We start from the raw sequence: 21,234 nt of genomic DNA, 5'->3' as shown, positions 1-21,234 counted from the left end.
TGCTGTGGGAACCAACACATGGGCACCGGTCACGAGGACGTCCCATACTAACATATGTGGATGTACTCAATAAGGATGCAGGAGCACAAAGCACCAATGAGCTGGCCGGATGTATGGAGAACCGGGATGACTGGAAGCAACGATGGAAGGCTCATCTGAGGACGACCTAGAGAGCACAGGGGCTGAGGCTGCTAGACGTTTTTTTTAGACTCCAGTCTTGTTTTGTTATGTACCTTTTAGTAGTATTTTGTAGTAAAAATTTGTCATGGAAACAGTGTTATAGATGGTGTTTGAGGACTGCGTAATTTCATAGCACATTAAGTCCATCTGAATGGCTTTTCACACTTGCAAAACGCCCGCTCTCCATCTTTTCATAACGGCATCAAATCACCATTTCTATTTCACTAATTCTTTCCGTCTTTTGTCACCAGCAAACAAGCAGACTTTGTGACCATTGTTTTTGACTGATTGCACTGGAGAGAAAGACCATTTTGTGTGTGTGTGTGTGTGTGTGTGTGTGTGTGTGTGTGTGTGTGTGTGTGTGTGTGTGTGTGTGTGTGTGTGTGTGTGTGTGTGTGTGTGTGTGTGTGTGTGTGTGTGTGTGTGTGTGTGTGTGCACGTGTGTGTGCACGTGTGTGCGTGCGTGCGTGCGTGCGGCTGAGTTGTGCCTAATCCATAAGCCATTAAAATGGAATGTACCTTATTACTGTATTGAGTGAGTGGAAGTGTCTGGTCGTGCTTCTCTCTGGCAGCAACCATTTCCCACTTACTGGAAGTATGGAAGGAGGCTTTATTGAGGCTCCCTCACAGTCTGAAATAGGTCATTAGAACCATTTTTGTACAAAGTTGGTGTCTGTAAACTTAAAAAAGTTAAACTTCATATGAAATGGAGAATGGCCTTCTTTGACAATTATGGGAATTTTGTTATTTGAAATGCATTCTACCACATGTTCTGTTTAGGTGTCCTTTTGCAAATCAATGGGTAATTTCTAAATCACTTGTAGCTACTTGTACAATGTTAAATAGGCCTAAATGCCTAAACTGTGAATCATTTAAATCACAGTTAGGAGGATTACCGGTGAGAGCACTGACAGACTTCTCCTATTAAAAGACGTATGTGTGCGTTGCCGCTGCTGACAGATGAGTGAATATGTCTTTTTAATCTCAAGATTGATTCGAAGGCAATAACACAACATTGATGTCACTGTATTTCACTCACCAATAGGTTGAGTGAAATTCACTTCTTTACCCTGGCTCTAAAAGTCAAAGACACCTGCACCTTTGAGAAGTGATTAAGGGACCAAGCCCGATGCGATTTCTTTGTCCCTTATTGTATGCTTTTTCTTCTTCTCCTTCTTCCGGCAAAAATAGCAGTTCTGGCTGAACTGTGCAGTCGGTTTTCGTAAAACTTGGCAATATGGTATAGAGGGCTATGCTAAACGGTGAGGACGCGAAGCCCACGACCATTGGCCAATTGAGCCTCAATTGGCCAATGGTCGTGGGCTTCGCGTCCTCACCGTTATAGCACTCAATTGAAAATGTAAACTTTGAACAGGCATAGCTCTTGAACCGTTTGACCGTCAGCAATACAACTTCGATACATGCGTCTCCTCATGCCAAACAACCTTCGTGTTCTGACCTTTGACCTCTGACCTTTAGATCACCCACCATTTTGAATTATATGAAAAACAGTTAAAGTCTATCTTCTCCCGCGAGAATTTGATCAAAATGCACGAACATTTCTACACGTGACCTATACGGACAAAAAAATCAGGAGTACATTTTTAAGTGGAAAAATGACTTTTATGAGCCAATGAACATTACAGTTTTATGAAAATTCTTCTTCTGCCCTGTATGCATGCAGTCACATTTATGAAACTTTACAGTACAGCATACAGCAAAGGATCATGCCAAATAGCACTGAAACCAGTCTTACTCCAATTGGCCAAAGGGAGGTGCTATAGCAATCGTTTAAAAATGAAAACTTTGAACAGGCATAACTCGTGCCTCGTTTGGCCAAAAGCCATGGATCTTGTTTACACATGTGCCTTTACTCATGCGGAAAACATCTGTCACTTTGACCAGTAAGCTCTGCCCTCCGATTTTCCGCCATTTTGAGCAGTTTGAAAAATGCTTAAAATGGGGGGATTCTGCCGGGATTTCTGAGCAATTTGCGTGAAATGTTCTGCACACAATCTATGGACCATTATCTGAAATCCCAGTAGAAGAGAAAGTCTGTACGTGACAATTTGTACAAAATGCAAGCAGCGACAACAGGCACTTTGAACAGGCATAACTCATGTCTGTCTGTCTGTTTGTCTGTTTGGGGTACGAACAGCTGCAATAACCTAAAGTGGCACTGTTGAGCAGCCTAAAGGGGCTTATTTCTTGGTCCCGTCTTAATGCTGCTTGCAGCTATATTTCTGATTGTAATTTACAGTGTGTCTCAGTTGAATTATTCCAGCTCATAATTGTTCTTTAAAAATGTATCCCACAATTTTTGTAACAACATTTTTTCACCCAATGTCAATTGTTTAATGTAATCCTGGGCTCTACACTCCCTCTGCCAACCTGGGAAAAGCAACGGACTGACCTCATGCTACCTTCAATGCAAGCCACTTCAGTCCAAGCTGCTTCTTTTCACCTGACAGGGGGAGGTTGGACGTAACGCGTGGAAGGAACACGTTATTCCAACCAGTTTCTTTCCCCTCCATCAGGTGCCTCGGCTGGCCAGGGGGAGGCAGTATAGAGACCAGGATTACTGCATGTTTTTTGTGAGGGTACCTACCCTAGGGGACACAGGGAGAGCATGCAACATACAGAAAGGCCCATTTGTCAATCCCACCTCGGGTATGGGCACTGATGATGCGGAGGAGAGAACACGCCCCCAGCGCCCACAGTGTCCCCAGTGGGAATCGAACCCAGAACCTTCTAGCTATGAGGTGATAGCGCTATTATCTGCGCCACCGTGCCCCTAATATATTGATGTAACTAAGGTTATTGCTAGAACAGTTAGTGATAAAATGCGAGACATTCTCATTCACCAAGCTCAATAGGAGAAGAGGAGGAGAACATGACATGAGGAGAATAAAGGGAAAGTGAACATATTTTCTTGTCAAACCACATTAGACAGTGTTGATTAGTGTTGAGGGTGTGTGAACATGTTGCAGAACAACTGAATGTAAACAATGACGTGCAGACACCAAAACAGCAGTTACTAGCATAGTACAACAACACATGAATGACAATTCACGCCCGACGCATTGGCGGAGATTAATCAAGAGACGGAACATTACTTACTTGATAACAGAGCGCACAGCTCTACAGTCTTGGGCAACATTCCATGTCATTTCTGGCTAGTCCGTCATCCAAAGTGGTCCAGCTCCATTTTAATGGATTGGATTAAAAATCTTAAAACGTGAATAACATTTAATCTAAATCAATGATTCCAATTTTAACAAAATATTGTGTTTTTGACGGCCCATCACGGTCCCGTCGCTTGTCACGTTAGAAGTAATCATACCTCCGGTGGTTGTCGATCCTCTCGGGGGTCTTTTGGCTACATGCTATGCTATCGCACAACCATGATGGTCACCTTGAAATGGGCTCTGAAGCTGCAAATCACTGGGCGTACTGATTTAATGGTTCTAAATGACGATGGGCGATAAGAGTGTTAAACATGTATTGTCATAGTATGTAAAAATGAAGTGCACCCTAAGTAGGGTGCACAAATGAGTGAGGATATTTTTGATTGATTTTGATTGAAATATTTATTAACAGTTTGCAGAATTACAGTACATTTCAAGCACAAACTCAATACAAAGGCTGTTAACTGTGAGTGGACGACCCAATTAAGCATTACACTTGTTTACAAGAGGGTCCACCATGTTCAATTCATCAAAACATTTAGAGACGTACAAATAGACACTTCTATATAGACAAAGAACAGAACAGGAATTCATCATAATGGAGGTAAAAAGGGAAAAGAAACATATACAGTGAGGGAAAAAGGGGGGGGGGATTCAGATTTTACGGGGGCCAGTTTCGAATTGCAGCCATACAACATGTTGCATGTTGCATTGCAAAGTACATATAAAGTGAGACTGAAACATTAGTTGAGTTAATGGTGGGTGGAACGGGATGGGGGAGGGGTGTCAATGTCTACGAGATCAAGCATTGTAGCAGAGATGTTAGAACGGAAGGAAGTGCTAATGGCTTTATCCCCAAGGGGCTTTATGGTTGGGTTTCTTCCTGATTGTTATCCAGTAAATCCTTAAGACTCTTGCAATGTGTATGTGCGTGGACTGTACACGCACACACGCACTCGCATGCACACATGCACACACACACACACACACACACACACACACACACACACACACACACACACACACACACACACACACACACAATGTGAAATAATGACATGCCAAAGGCACGTCATGTTGAAAGTGGTTAAACTGGCACAATAATCTTATGAATTAAATCTGAATTGAAATAAAACATTTTATATATATCAGTAGGATTTCCTTTTTCTTTTGGCTCTCCTTTCCAGTTGCTACTATTCCCCCTTGGGGGCCACGCCACGGCCCCAACTTTTGAAACCTGTTACCTGTGGTGTAGTATAGGACAGGATATAATAGAACGGCGAGCTCCAAGCTGCGCTTTTGATTGTGTGAATGAGGCCAAACAATGCTGAAGAAGACCCATGTACAATCAATCCTTCCCTAGATAAATAAAGATTAAAACGGTCAATCAACTACCATTTCAAGGCAGCGTGTTTGTTAGGCCTATGGACTATTTATTTAGAGAAGGTTTGCTGAGCGAGAGCTGTATGCTTGCTCTCCAAAATGCTGTCTGTAATATCAGCAAAGCACGTAGATTTGATTTATGGTTGTGTGAATGTGACACTGCCAACTTAACTCTGCAGCCAGGGTGCATTTTAGCTCTGCATTCATTACTCCCCCATTTTCTCCGTGAAGACTGACATGACTCTGAGCCCTCGCCACCTCCACCAATTCTCAATGTAGATGACCAGATAATTGCTTGCAGGGTTTTGCTTGCTGTATGTGTGGAAGAAATATTGTGAATAAGTGAATTTTATTCTCTGGCATACTGATGAGATTACTGTTGTTCAATGTATGAATAAATTAAAGAAATGAATGCAGCATGGGAGAAATGATGTGTTGTGCACTTAGATCCGATTTTGTAGACCGCTCCCAACTTCATGTTCTTGTTTGTTGAGTTTCTGATAAAGTGGTGAATAGCAATGTACAGTAGTGCAGGGCTACTGCACCTTTAGATTTGAGTGCAATTTAACTTTATTTCAGTACAATAAACATACAGGAATGTATCTTGGTGACATTCACCGTTCACGCAGAGAGAAACATACAGCGTCAAACTACATTATGGTCAACTGTGTGAGGTCAACAGGACCTCAAGACATACAGGTATACTCCAGACAGTAGAATATACATAGCATGAGGAGCACCACCCCAAAAAACATGTATACACCCTTTATAACTGCTTGCTTTCAAGTAGCATGGACTAAAGTTCCATACATGTGCAGTAGACAGCTGACCATTCTGTCAGGAAGTTCAGTCGCTGTTTTTGCCAGTGGGATTCTCAGATTGGTAAAGAAGTAATGGATGGAATACCTGTCTCATCCTGGACCATGCTGTTCACTGACTGCTTCCACCTGTGTGTCTTATCCTTCATAGATATTTAATGAATCGTTTTGATTTAATAATTCCTTTTAATTTTCCTCTCGTTTCCAATTGGCCCCACTGGCGCCCCCTGGCCGCTTCCGCTTTGAAAACCTGTGGCTTTGGGGAGTAGGCTCTACTAGGGATGAGGTTGGGGTTGAGGCCTAACACAGACAGATGGGGATGGGACAGATGGGACAGACAGGCTCCTCGGGCGCTCATCTGTTCTCCATCTTCACCTAGACGCTTCTCATTTAGAAGTGCAGGGACCAGACATGACGAGCAAATTGCTTTTTAATCTGTTATAGCCCCACCAGCAAAATGCCACCCCTAAAATCCTTTACATTTCCTTTTCTGCTTTTCCCTGCCCACGCGCCATTCTGTTTATAGGGAAGCTACCTGGTTGTGTACAGGTGTGTGTGTGTGTGTGTGTGTGTGTGTGTGTGTGTGTGTGTGTGTGTGTGTGTGTGTGTGTGTGTGTGTGTGTGTGTGTGTGTGTGTGTGTGTGTGTGTGTGTGTGTGTGTGTGTGTGTGTGTGTGTGTGTGTGTGTGTGTGTGTGTGTGGGGGTGTGTGTGTGTGTGTGCAGTAGCAGTAGCAGTAGCCTATATGAGTATGAGCGTCTGTTTATGAATGTGCATGCATCAGCAATGTTAGTTTGTGTGAGAAACAAATAAGAATACAGAGAGATCATGTTTTTTACTCATGACACCATGCAAGAAGAAAAGCAGAAGGCCAAAGAGGAAGTTTATGGATGTGGTGAGATGGGACATGCAGGTGGCTGGAATGAGCAAGGAAAATGCTGCTGTTTCAGCTAAGATGCCCCTCAGGGCTCTTGATAAGAAAGTTTGCGCCTGTGTTTGCTTGTTCTGTAGAATAGTTTTGTGTTGTTTTCATTGCTTTATAATCTCTGCCATTTGTTACAAAAAGAGAAGTAAGGTGTTGCATGAAACATCCGTTAGTATGAGATGTACCAGGGAATGAGGCTAACTTTACCACAACGCGATTCTCAGTTTGCCTTTACGGGCCTCACCGGAATTGTAAATGTCATCACATTTTTAAACAAGGCTGGCTTTTTTTGTGCTAGTTGCTGCAAATGAGTTCCAGTGCATGCATTGCTTTCACTAGTGCAGCACAGAAAAAAAAATATTTTATCTGTCACCAAAGAAGGGAATTAAAAGATTTAGAGATGATGGATAGAATAAAAAGAGAAATAGAGGGGAAAATATGACTCTTTCATTTGTTTAATTTCCCTCTGAAGCAGGAGCCGAGATTTAATTAGATGAAAGTCAAGCAGATGTGATATCTGGGGTGTCCCTGGATGATCTCTGAGCGCATGTGACCTCCTGTATGCAGTGTTGCCATGTCCGCTTATTATAAGCGACTTTGGTCTTGTTTTTCTGCTCCTAAATATTGCTAGTTGTGGGTTGGGCTTTTTTTTTTATCAAATTTTTATCCCACAATTTTGTAACCCATTTTTTCACCCAGTGTTAATTATCTAATGTAATCCTGGACTCTACACTCCCACTGCCAACCTGGGGAGAGCAACGGACTGACCTCATGCTTCCTTCAATGCATGAGGAGTCCAAGCCGCTTCTTTTCACCTGACAGGGGGAAGTTTCCCCAGTTGGACGTAACCCATGTAAGGAACACGTTATTCCAACCATTCCCCTCCATCAGGCGCCCTGGCTGGCCAGGGGGAGGCAGTTTAGAGACCGGGATTACTGCATGTTTTTTGTGTGGCTATACCTACCCTAGGGGACTCGGGGAGAACATGCAAACTCCACACAGAAAGGCCCTTTCGCCAACCCCACCTCGGCTATGGGCACTGCGTGCTAGTGCTGCCGGAATTGTCCAAAAATTACATTCGGATATTCGTTTTAAAAACCCATGTGGATTCGAGCAATTCGACCCATTCGGATTTCGATTCCGATTCGGGGCCATTCGGATTTTTTAATAATTATATTTACACCAATACAACCTGAGACATAACATTTAAGATCGCATTGCTGGCGCAACTCTCTCTCTCCGCACATTGGCGCTGCTGAAAACCGAGTTGGAACACAACGCATGCATTCTCCCTTCTCCCGTAAAACTTCACGGCACGGAGGCAGTATTAATTCACAGAACAGAACACTGCATTGCTGCTGCTGCCGGACCGGCGCCGCAGTTCATCCTTACGCATTTTATTTATCTTTTTATAATTTCCTGAAGGATAAAGTCGCTTCATGATTGAAGATTGATGAGTGATAGATCTGTGTGTTGTTGTCTAAAAATATACTCTCCCGTCCGTCCGAAACAACACCGAAGCAAAATAAGTTTCGGTGTAGGCCAGGCCTGTCTCTGATTCTGATCACTAGGTACGCTGTTGACGGAAGATTTCACCCTTCTGAGCAGCGTACACTCACTGTGCAAATAACGTAAAAGGCCCCGCCCGCCCTGTGCTCACCGTTATTTGCGCACCGTCCGTACGCAAATAACGTAGTGCGCTCTTTGCCGACTTTGCGCAGTGCGGGCGGGGGCCTTTTGTGAATCGGGGAACCTACGCAGCCTGCGTAGTCTGCGTTTAGGAAGAGTGCGAGGCAGCTGATTTATTCTTCAATGTATGCCGGTGTCGGCGTGTCGCGTGGCAAATATAACTAATCTACAAGCTCACAACGCTTACCCACGGCACCGTCTCGCGAAAACTTGCACAGCATTTATTTTTTATTTTTATTCGAACCTTCATTTTATATATTCAGTTATTCATTTATTTTTTTGATTCGAAAATTCGTTCGAATATGGAATATTCGTTGGCAGCTCTAGTGCGTGCGTGCGTGCTCATGTGGCCAAGCCCAGCCCACACAAGCAGCGTAGACGAGTGAGCCAGGGAGGAACATGGAGGGCCGAGTCCACACAGACAGGAAGGTAGCGAGAGAGAGAATGTGTGTGGAAAAAAAGGGGAAGAGGAGAGGGATGGTGGAAAGGAAATATGGGGAGTTGGGAGATAGAAAGAGATAGAAAGAATGAAGGGAGAAACAGAGGTGTGCGCGCGTGCGTGCGTGCGTGCGTGCGTGCGTGCGTGCGTACTGTATAGAGAGAGAGAGAGAGACTTCACTGGAATCCCTGTCCCATCACAGCTGGCATCTTGTCTCATTCTCATTCCGTAAAACAGCAGTGTAGGAGTCTCCAGTCTCCACACGCTACGCTGACATGTCAGCTGTGCTGTGCATGTGCATGTTAACATAATACTACCCATACTCAGCACAGCCTTTTACAGGACATATTTCATCGGGTAGGGCCTACTTCACCTAATTTCTCCATGTTGGCTCCACTATTGCCAGAGGAGACGAGTTGCATCTACAATGTTCAGAGAAAGAAGCGTTTGACCCATAAACAGCTATATCTGTACAAAATATAATGTCCTATTTGTGTGTGCACGAGTAGGACACTTGTGTGTTACGGAATAACATGAAAATATTTTACCTATTGTTCAATTGTGATTTCTATACTACCTGCCTACATAAAGGTAAGAATTTAGCATTTTGGTACCCATGCAGCATTGGCCGGGTTATTGCATACTGTAGGTGAAATAATCTCTCTCTCTCTCTCTCTCTCTCTCTCTCTCTCTCTCTCTCTTTCTCTCTCTCTCTCTCACTTCTTCTCATCCTCTCTCCATGTCAGGGTTTGAGGTCTTTGTAATAATTTGGGGGACTTTTGGGTTCTCTCCAGTGGTCATTTTGGACATTATTTTCCTTGCCTCCTAGTAGTTATACCCACCACACCCCCTTGTTAACCACCACACCTGAGTATTGTTTTGATTGGTTGTTCTGTGTATTTAAAGTCTTTGATGGTGCAACACAGCATATAACTGTGTCTTTTATGTTTTTAAAGGTTCTGTGTTATTGTGCGACTTCAGCCTTTACTGTGGTTTTGTTTGTGGTTGAGTACTTCTGGGCGTTTTTCCCCCCATAGTTATTTTTGTGCAACACACTTTTTTCTGTTGTCCCTCTCCGCCCTCCCTCTCACTTTCCCCCTTCCCCTCTCTCTCTGTGCCTCCCTGCCCTCTCCCAACCTCCCTGCCCTCTACCTCCCACTGTGTGTCCCTCTCTGTCTGTCTGTCTCTCTCTTGCCGATCGAGCTCAGGTCTGACGTCACGCACAACCCCTCTCTCTCTCCCTCCGCTCGCTGTCTCTGTCTATCTGTATCTCTGTCTGTGTCACTCATGCTGTTTGAGCTCTGGTCAGATGTCATACACAAGAGAAACGGTTGAGCGATTTGCACTGACGTCAACCATTACATTATAACCATGCCGTTTTGCACAACATCAGTGCTGTGACGTTACGCATGTCCGTATTTGGGCACAATCCAGCTTCCATGCTTCACATTAATTAAATCCATCTTAAATCCAATCCAATTAAAGGCTCCCTCTTTTTCTATTGCAGGTGTAGAGGTGCAGCATCAGGCTCTCATCTGATAAATGTTAACCGGTCCTGACAGTTTTATGGGTCTTTCTCTTCAGCCAAAGGTGAGTTAGTACTGTTTTCATGTGTGTTTTTACTGACTTACTGGAACCAATGGCATTATGTCACAGCTGCTGGAGCACCTGACTACACAGCTGTCAGGCTTCTAGCTTTTAGCATGGAATTCGATTAGGCTATGCATTTGACATGGCAAACTCACAGGGTCAATGGCCATTGAAAATGTGCTTAGTTTAGCTTAATTCTACTAAGAATACTAAGATCTACCCACTGAAAAAATAATTGTACCATTGCAGTTTCTGCTGTCAAAATATGACCCCCCAGTATTTTTACTTTGAAATGATTTGTAGTTTCTGAGTTATTTAACTTAAACGCCCAATGCATTCTCAATGGCAATAGCACAAACTTTGGCATGCTACTAGTCCTAAAGTGCCTTAATGGCATTTGGTATGAAGGAATTAAAAAAAATGTTAAGGTTAGCTTTTGGTACTTTGTACCGTCTACCAGAGGGAAGTAGTTCGAACTCCCTGCAGAGTGGATGAGAGGGGTCGTTTGCTATCTTGACAGCTTTTTTACGAAGTACCTCCTTGTAGATACAGCCTAATTGTTGCTGTCTCTTCCCAATGATTTTTGAGGCTAGGTTTACTATTCGCTGCAGCTTGCTTCTTCCTTTTACATTTAGATTGCCATACCACATTGCCATGTTAAAGATTCCCTCTATCAGGTTTTTATAGACTGTTTCCATAATATGCTTGCTCACTCTAAAGGAGTTGAGCTTGCGTAGTAGGTGGAGACTGGAGACGTTGGTTACGTTTTTGGTTGGCGTTTTGGTTGGCTCAAAATGTCCGTGCTGCTCCAGTGTCCTCTCCTCCTTCTGCAACTTATGTTCTTGTCCCTGTGAAGCACCGGACCAGCCGTTCCAGGCTTGGTAGACTCCCTTCGTGCCTATATGAAGTGTCTTCAGTGTCTATATGAATACTCAAATGTGCTTTACATGGGGGGCATGAGAAAACAAATAAACAACTTTATTAGGGGGGAAAACAGTAAGATAAAGGAATAAAATCAAAACCTGTGCAATGAACTAGCTGGGGAGTGCATTTCACATGGGGTTGGGGCAGACCATTGTCTGACCACGGACTTCCACGCTTGCTGCTTTGCATCGAGGACAGCTTGACAGCTTCGTGCTGTGGTGAAATCACCGCGAGCCTCCCTCCGGTGTCCTCTGTGAGACATGTTAAGCTGAAGCAGCTAGCATGGAAACTAACGTTGGTCATATTTATTATGGAACCTTTCCCTCCGATATTTCACACAACCATGCTGTTATCCACGCGTCCATCCTTCTTCATTGTCTCCAGGCCGAAGGCATGGGGAGAGAGTATGTTTTGCACTCCGTCCGTCCGTCCGTGTGTCCGTCCGTCTGTGAAAAGCTAATCTCCGTCACCGTTAACCCGGTCGATGCAAAATTTTGCACACACACTCCCTGGATGCCAACGATGAACCTCTGCCCCAAAATTTCCAGAAGGGCCTGTTATAGCGCCACCAGGAGGCCGCTTTGTGAAAAACAAGTTTTTGGACAGTACACCTACAGATTTTGTCCAAACATCACGCAAATTGGTACACAGTCTCTCTAGAGCCATTCAACGAAACGGGTCTTTCAGATTTCTCAGACTCCATCCTGATTGGCTTTTAGCCAAAGTGCTCAGTTTCAAACAAAATGCTGCAAATCATGAACACATTGTGTGATTCCCATGAAACTTTGCACGCACATTCCCACTAGGCCGAGGAAGAAATGTAATGTGAACATTTTCAACTCAGCCTCATGGTGGCACTATAACTGGCCGAAAAGTGTTTTTACCTCTAACTGCACGGATCTGTGGATAACTTTGTATGCCAACTCCCTAGAGGCCAAGGAAAAACCTTTGCCTGGAATTTTTGGCATCTGCTCTTTATAGCGCCACCAGGAGGCCGGCATATGTAAAACACATTTTCTAATATTACTCCTTCAGATTTTCGCCAAATTTCACGCAAATCGGTAGACATGCTCTCCATAGTCATGTGATCAAGATGAGTATTTAGGGTGGATTATGATTTCTCATAATCCACCCTCATTGGCTACGATTGGCTTCTAAACTTTTCAGGAGTAGCCCGCTTTGTACCCGTTCGATTGCGGTGAAACTGTGCATGCATATTCCCACTAGGCTGAGGAAGTAATGGCACTTGACAGTTTTCAAATCAGCCTCATGGTGGCGCTACAACAGGCCAAGCCGCGTCACACACACACACACACACACACACACACACACACACACACACACACACAAATATGCCGTTAAAAACATTAATACATTTAATCGCACCTTGTTTTAACCACGGAACGTTTCTCACTGGGCACGTTTCACAAGTACTTAATAGGCTGCTGCACGCCTGCACAGCAGCACTCCAATGAGTCTACTCTACAGCTCCGTCAGTCAGACAACAACAAAGCCCAAACGAATCAATTAACTAGAAAAAGTGCCCACAGGTCTCCACCAGGAGGATAGGAGTGTGTGTGATGTTTGGCAAAATGTTTAGGAGTAATATAAACGTTTATATTACTCCTAAACATTTTGTGTGTGTGTGTGTGCGTGTGTGCGTGTGTGTGTGTGTGTGTGTGTGTGTGTGTGTGTGTGTGTGTGTGTGTGTGTGTGTGTGTGTGTGTGTGTGTGTGTGTGTGTGTGTGTGTGTGTGTGTGTGTGTGTGTGTGTGTGTGTGTGTGTGTGTGTGTGTGTGTGTGTGTGGTGGCAAAACATGTGTCGCCCGTGTGTTGTGTGTGGCTGTGCAAATGAGACAGAGCTGTTGATTGATCAGTGAGGAGCTTGGTCTATCAACACTCATGAGTACAGAAATACTTGTGCTTTTTGCTTCCAGGGAGGAAAGGCTGATAACATGATCGTGTCTCCTTCTATTATTACTCCTTCACACCACTGTATCACCAGAACACACCATCATGTTGTGTTCTTCAGAACCATTAGTGACAACTCCAAACATTGTGTGACAGCTAGGCCCCTACTACCTTTGACTCATAAGGCATAAGACTATCAACTGCTTCCATCAATGGAGGGGAATTGATTGCGACCGCAGTTAACTATGGAATCGTGCATTTCCCGTCAGTGTGTTGGTTGGGCACGTGACATCACGTGACATCATCAGGGATGGAGAACGCGACATCCCTGCTTGCCCAGCAGTCTGCTGTCACCCAAGCGGATATGTTGATCTGACCCCCCATTCCAAAGAGCCAGCGCTCGCCCAGCAGTCTGCTGTCACCCAGGCGGATATGTTGATCTGACCCCCCATTCCAAAGAGCCAGCGCTCGCCCAGCAGTCTGCTGTCACCCAGGCGGATATGTTGATCTGACCCCCCATTCCAAAGAGCCAGCGCTCGCCCAGCAGTCTGCTGTCACGCGACCTCAGGCGTCTTACTGGTTAGTTATTACCATACAAAATAGCTGTTACTGTTTTTGGCAAAAAGGCGACGGGTGCAGTGGTACTGCACTGAGAATAAAACGAGCTGTTTGGATTCATCGGCTGCTACTGAGGGTGTACTCATATGTCAGATCCTCAGTAAATGCTATTAACTGGACTGGTAGGAAACAGATCAATGTTTGCTCACACGCAGCACTCACACACACACACACACACACACACACAGTCACACAGTCACACACACACACACACACACACACACACTAAGGCTGTACCCTAGCCCTGTTTTTAGGACTCGAACTTCGGCAGGAATTTCCGAGCGAAGATCCGAATCATTTGTTTCTAATTAATTAATTTCTCCCAGTGCTTTTAACCAGGCTGCAATTCAACACGAGATATCCATCTTGAACATGATTAGAACGCAGCGCGGAAGAGAGCGCAGCGCCCTCTCTTTATCAATCTCTCTCGTCTCTCCCAACACACACACACGCACGCACGCGCGCACGCACGCACGCACGGAAACACACACACACACAGAGCGTCAAGTTGCTGTGACGTGCTCCGCGAAAACAGCTGATCTGCGAGCTCACCACCAAAATGAGCCATGAGTTCTCAAGCCCCCAAAACATGGTAATTGTGAGTAGGCCTACCTGTACGACTATCCATATTTTTTGTCATATGACCAAAAATGCTTCCCAATGTCTCTGTGAGCTTGCTGGCAGGCAGCTAAGATGACAGTGTATAGCTTGCTCGTTACGCCAGGGCTCCACCGGACGCGTTGCGTCTCCGTCGCGTCGCGTCAAAAAACGCACCGGTTCAATTTTAATGCACGCGTCGCGTCTCCGTCAACGCGGGCAGTGGAGCCACCCTTCATTGATTAAAAAGGGAACATTCCCTGACGGTGAAGGAGACGCGACGCTGACGCGCCCGGTGGAGCCAAGGGGTTACGCCAGGGCTCCACCAGACGCGTTGCGTTGCGTCTGCGTCGCGTCAAAAAACGCACCGGTTCAATTTTAATGCACGCGTCGCGTCTCCGTCAACGCGGGCAGTGGAGCCACCCTTCATTGATTAAAAAGGGAACATTCCCTGACGGTGACGGAGACGCGACGCTGACGCGCCCGGTGGAGCCCGGCCGTTAGCTGTCACTCGTTAATTCATTTGTTCCACCTGTGTACTCTCAGAAGCGCATTGAAGTGGGCACAGGGCAAAAGCAGAACCTCCGTGACCGTTTAGCTTAACAATGATCAGAGTTCAGTGCTGTTTGGCAATAGAGAGCATGCTAATATATTATGGCTGCTAAGAATTCCCCCTATCAGCTATCATGCTGTTGTAATTGTGCGCATACTGTCCTACACTGTGTGTGTGTGTGTGTGTGTGTGTGTGTGTGTGTGTGTGTGTGTGTGTGTGTGTGTGTGTCACTGTTTGTCTCTTCTGTCATGCAGGACTTTCAAATGATTGTAAACACAACATGAACATAGTACTCTTATTATGAATATCGCATTCTCGCCAAGATATATTTTCGAGTACACCCCCCCCCCCCCCAAAAAAAAACAAAAACAATGGGTTCAAGCCCATTAATTAAGATTCGAGTGCCAACCCTAAAGAGCGAATGTTCGAACCCTGAATGTTCAGAGACACACACACACACACACACACACACACACACACACACACACACACACACACACACACACACACACACACACACACACACACACACTTACCTGATAATCTAATTTTGAGTTTTCATTACAATGATCCCCCAGCAAATGGGCTATACACATACCTGTTTTTGTATCATGCCAACATGCAAGTTCAATTTTCAATGTTATCATTGACACTTTACCCATTTCAACAACAACAACGACAACAACTACAACATTTTTCCGCTTTTGAAAAATGCCCTTGTTTTCACTGTATTCCAAGTACTTTTTTTTTTTTTGAACTTTGTTTTTATTTCAAAAAATGAAACACGAACAATGAAACAGAAATCAAACATAAATGTGAATACAAGAAAACAAAAATACATAACAAAAACTTCCAAGTACTTTTGTTATTTCAAAGGCGTAGCCGTAGAGGAACAGTTTTGTGCCACCTTGCAAACGTTTCATGCTTTGAAACAAGTTGCCTAGGATCTCTAAACTGAAGTTGAACCTGTTTCTGGAAGCTACCATTATCATTGCCCAAAAATGCTGTAACCTCTATTATGCAGTGATTTATTGGAACACTGGAGTCACAGTTGTTCTGTTACTAACTAGGTTAATTCTTGTTTCTGGTCATTTGCGTAACTTGGCTCAAGCTGAATAGTTTTTTTCCCTTCTTCTTCACTTTCTTTTCTGTTTTTTTCCTTTCTTGGCCATATACACAATTGTTTAATGCTGACATATTGCTCTGGCTGTTCCTGGAGAGGGCCGTACATCAAACGGGGCTGCTGCGTATCTCTGCCCAGGAGTTATAACCTGGCCCAGGATGAGAAATCAGCTTTAAGGCTCCATGTAGAAGAGAGATTTAAAGACCTGCAGAGAAAAAAGAAAATTCACACAAAGATAGCCAAGTTCTGACACGTGCTTACTGAACACATTCTGGTTTAGTGAATAAAGCCCCTTCTTTGTGCTTTAACCTCAATTGAACTGTTCTATTATACCGAGAGTGAGTTGTATCAAAGTGATGTTGATTCATATTACCATTACACCCTTCTGCCTACAGTATATACAGTAAATGTTCCCCTATCCCACTCTGACCCACTCTAAAATATAACGTTTTATTATGCCAGATGGAACATCTATCAATGATATATGCTTCATAATAGACAACATACTAAAAATAACACTTGAGATATGAACACATGTCACATCAAAAGCAATGACCAAGGAACTCTCTCGTCCCCACATACTGTACAGTGACATATACACTTCACACACTGCCTAAATAACAGATACTGTTGGCCTGGGCCATGGCTCAGTGGTCCAGGCACCTTGGCTGGTAATCCAGTCTGGCAGTGTGCCGCGGGTTCGACTCCCGATCCCGACGGCCTTTACTGCATGTCTTCCCCCCATCTCTCTCCCCATTTCCTGTCAACCTACTCCATAAAAATATAAAATAAAGGCGAAAGCCACCAAAAAAAACATTAAAAAAAAAAAAAACAGATAGTGAATGGCTTGCACTAGAGGTCCCATCTGTACAGTCTGAACTGGGAAAGTCTGCCTTCTGCTTTGATGCCCCTACTACTACATGGAAAACTCTACAACAAACACAAAAAATTAATACCCCAATATCCTATGGACAATTTAATAACCTGCTTTTAAATCTCCCTACCTCAATATGTGATTGTTTTTTACTTATGTTCTATTTCACTGCTTGTGTGTTATATCTTTTATGCCTTACTTGTAGATTTGTTATTATGTTTTATATCTGTCTTAATTTTTGATTCTGTGTATGTGATCTCGGCAGCACTGCAAATGAGGGTGAACCTCAATGCTTTTTCGAGAATAAATAAAGGTTTCAATCTATATATATATATGTGTATTGTATGTGTATGTGTATGTGTATGTGTATGTGTATGTGTATGTGTATGTGTATGTGTATGTGTATGTGTATGTGTATGTGTGTGTGTATGTGTATGTGTATGTGTGTGTATATATATATATATATATATATATATATATATATATATATGTATATGTATATATATACCGAATTTATATACATATATATACACACACACACACACACACACACACACACACACACACACACACACACACACACACACACACACACACACACACACACACACACACACACACACAAGACCTTATTTTCTCCAAACAGTAAATTGGATTATAGCGAGCCTACACAGTACATCATAATACAAAGTCGTAACAGCCAAAATACTATACACTCGGTGAAAAAATCATTGTCTTTTGGGCCTCTGGGCCATAGAGACAAGCAATCTGATGCCAAAGACAACTCAGGCTTGGGTAACACTAGGACACACATTTCATACTGCAGAATTCATATCTCCATGTAAAGATGCTGGGGTATACTGTATAGCACAGTTCTCATAAACAGTCATAAACCACTTCATGCCTCTGAATCAGATCACTTCTCCCACATTTTCCAGCTGACTTCACTCGATTATTAGAAAGAAAATCATCTTTTGTTTGGCTCCTCATTCATATTTATTGTCTCATCTTTTGTAAGCTAGCTGTCTGTGAAAGTAGGGTCACAGCAAAAACATAGGCAAAGATAGTTATAAACCCCCCAGCTCATACTTGGTCTGCCCCGGGGTCTCCCCCAGTGAGACGCTCGAGAGGCATCCTAACCAGATGTCCGAACCACCTAAGCTGGCTCCTTTCCAAGCGAAGAAGCAGCGACTCTACTCTGAGTCTCTCTTGTGTGACTGAACTCATCCTATCTCTAAGGGAGATGCCAGCCACCCGTGACCCGTCTGAGAAAACTCATTTCGGCCGCTTGTATCCACAACCTTATTCATGACCAGGTCATGACCCACACTTCATGATCATAGGTGAGAGACTGAGAGTAGGAACGAAGATTGCTCCGGCTGATCTCCTTCTCCGTCCTCCCCTCACTCGTCAACAAGACCCCGAGATACTCTTGAAGAACACCTGAAGGATTTGAAGCAAAGGAGGGGGGGCTATTTCAGTGCTTTTTTGAAAACTTGATGTCATGTCTTATTAATCAAAATAGTTCTTCTTTATAGTTTATTTAACCATGCTACATTATGTCCTGGCTTAAACTTACCGTAAACCCTACAGTATATAGTTTGTTGAACAGAGTAATTAATTCCCCCAGGGACACACTAGGCTCTTTGCAGAAAATATCCGAGATATAAGCTCAAAATGTTGTGAGCTTGTAGATCGGCTATTCCCCCCCCCCCCCCCGCCCCCCCCCCCCCCCACCCCCAGTGCTTAAAGCAAGAAATTATATTGAAAGCATGTCCTGGGCAGATTTTTCTCTTTCATCCTATATTCAGCGTGACTTTTTTATAAGTAGCACTCCAAGAGTAAAACTTCAAATAGCGTGTCCCACAGTCATGTAGTTCTTTACTCATCTGCCCTCATTGAACCTGCAAGTGCAGGATTTGAAGGTTAGCATTTGGAGGAACTTCTAGACCTCCTGGGTAAATTGTAGTAATGGAAGTGCTTATACAGTACCAACTTTATGGCAGTATGCTTATCTATCCCAGAGCCTCTTCTCCCAAATCAAGGTCACCTTAACCTTAAATCCTAGATTCTATAACATGTCATGCATGGTTTTAATTAACTCTCACTATGACAAGCCATTTAAATAATTTGAGAGCACACATTAATCTACTGGCAAGGTGCCAACTGGACAGTTGTGGTGCATGTGTAGGCTACTACATGTGTGTACAAATGCTCAGGCTGGGTAGACTGAAACAACCTGTCATTCACATGGAAAAGGAAAATGGTTCCCGATAAGTTCAGCAACTTTAAAAGTTTTAAAGTTGCTGAACTTATCGGGAACCATCACTGTCAGGGAAAAGTAACCAGTTTTAAATTAAAACTGGTTACTTTTCCAATAACATTTCATTGTCTCCTTTACTACCTCTCTCTCTCTTTCTCCCTCTCCTCACGTCGCCACCTCTTTTTCTGTCAAGGGGTTTTCATTCTTTCACTATTGCGCACAGTGTTAATAAACTAAACACCCTCCTTCCTTTTCCCTGTCTTTATCGCCATTCTCCTGGCACCTGTGGGAAGCTTTTGTTTTGATTTCAAAGTGTGTATGTTTGGGTGAGTGCACTGACCTTTGGACACAGTGAATTGTAATGGCCTTACAATTAATCACTTAAAAAAAAAACAGTTCCCATTACATTTTAGGTATGATTAATAGGAACCATTTCACTAGAGAATCATTACCTCGAGTGACATTCTGACCATGTAGTCTGCAGAATGACTCCTTGTCACCCCCACCCATCCAAAACTAGAGACATACATATTATTTATAACTCATTGTGATTTATAAGGCATCAGAACTGACCAGAGACATGCTGTTTATCATTTTATGACCAGAGGGCATATTAATGGGCTGGAGGAATACGACTCTAATAATGTAATGGACAGCAAGTGAGAGTGTGCTTCTTTTATTACTTGACTTGACTTGGCACACCCCTGTAGTGCGTTACAGTAGATGGGAGCTGGGAATGGGGCTGCCAAAATGGCCATCCAGCTCCCAGCCTTTAGCCCTCCCACAAACGACTTTCCAATCCTTTTAGCCAATTACTGTTTCTATGATGAAGCCTTTTGCGTTCTTCTCATTGGTATTTCCTGTCATTACAAGTTAGGTTTCCATCCTAACATGTTATGTCCCACATTTCATTCGGACGGGAAAATTAAGCGCTTAGCCTGCAGAAGAAAATTGAGATATTCACCTCTGCAGAAAATTGCATGCTTGGTTTCATAGAGAGGTGAAAAAAAGTGGTAAGATGGAGGTGTGGGTGAAACTGAGCTGTTATTTCTAACGCCACACGTTAAATTGTAGATCTGCTATTTGCGGCATGGGACACCGTAGTAGTAGCGTGACTATCGGGCTTTATACAGTAGCTTGATGAATTTAATTCACTGGACCAAAATGGAATCAAGCCCTCAGAGCTTTTTTGTGGTATTATTGTAGCATTATTGTGGTATTATTTATTATTATTATACTGTCAAAGTATTCAATCAATCAATAAATTATGGTAGCCTGATGATGGCTAACTTCAGAGCTGTGTCCTGCAAAGGGGTATATCCCTTTGCATTATCACCATCTTTCTGTAAAACGTTAGGTATAAAGATTTTAGTTAATAAATAAGTTCCACTGTAACACAATTCAGTTATAGTATCTATATGTCAGCCTGTTCTGCCAACCTACGAAAAGCTATAAAGCTACTCTGATCCAAGGTACCGTAGCTGTGAATGTACTGCCCACTTAAGTTGAAGAAATACATCCACACACTGTCGCTGGTGCTTCATTAGTGGGAGTGTTGAAAATGCTTTGTGACTCTGTGCCAAGGGCCTCCTTTCTCGAATTGATTGCATAGTAGTATTTAGGCATGTGATTACAACTGCTCTCGATAATAACCGCTTTGCCCGGTTTCACCTCTGGAGAGCACCACTATACTTAGTTTGACCATTCTGTGTGTCTTTTGTAAAGGAGTTAAAAATGTAGAGTAGATGACACTGCCGGGGTTATTGTGTTGCAGCAGCGGATGCAGCCTACTCTAAGGACATTTAGATATACCCCTGTGATGTCGTGTGGCAGCCACAGTCATCATTTTTTAACATAATAGTGGAAAGAAGTACTTCTTGATACTCTTCTTGGTGTGACACACATGTAGACTTTTGAATGTTTGCTAATGCCTACAGTATATGAAATGCCCAAAATAGTGTTATGAGAAACAACAATCTGACACCATGTAGGTTTTACATAATACTCATTCTAAATACAGTACAAGATATTTCCATCACATCTCGTTTATTCCCAGGCTGATGTTTATGCATGTAACTATGCATAGTGCAGTATTACTATGCTGTGGTCAGACTGTATTTGAATGCATGACTGGCACAGTGGCACATACAACGGCAAGTATG

The 21,234-nt window shown here is 43.4% G+C and overlaps 1 protein-coding gene across 8 annotated transcripts in view; it reads left to right on the top strand.

Moving 5' to 3' along the window:
* Nucleotides 1–21,234, top strand: part of arvcfb (ARVCF delta catenin family member b) — a 288,700-nt gene that overhangs the window by 41,230 nt on the left and 226,236 nt on the right. For all 8 annotated transcript variants that reach the window (XM_079516206.1, XM_079516202.1, XM_079516207.1 and 5 more), the window contains exon 3: nucleotides 10,128–10,210. The gene's annotated coding sequence lies outside the window, so the exon portion shown is untranslated. The remainder of the gene's footprint in view (nucleotides 1–10,127; nucleotides 10,211–21,234) is intronic.

This window comes from Electrona antarctica (assembly GCF_951216825.1).
Source record: "Electrona antarctica genome assembly, chromosome: 12".
NCBI classification, from domain to species: Eukaryota; Metazoa; Chordata; class Actinopteri; order Myctophiformes; family Myctophidae; genus Electrona; species Electrona antarctica.
Note: the sequence above shows the minus strand (reverse complement) of the source record. Positions and strands in the feature narration are given on the sequence as shown.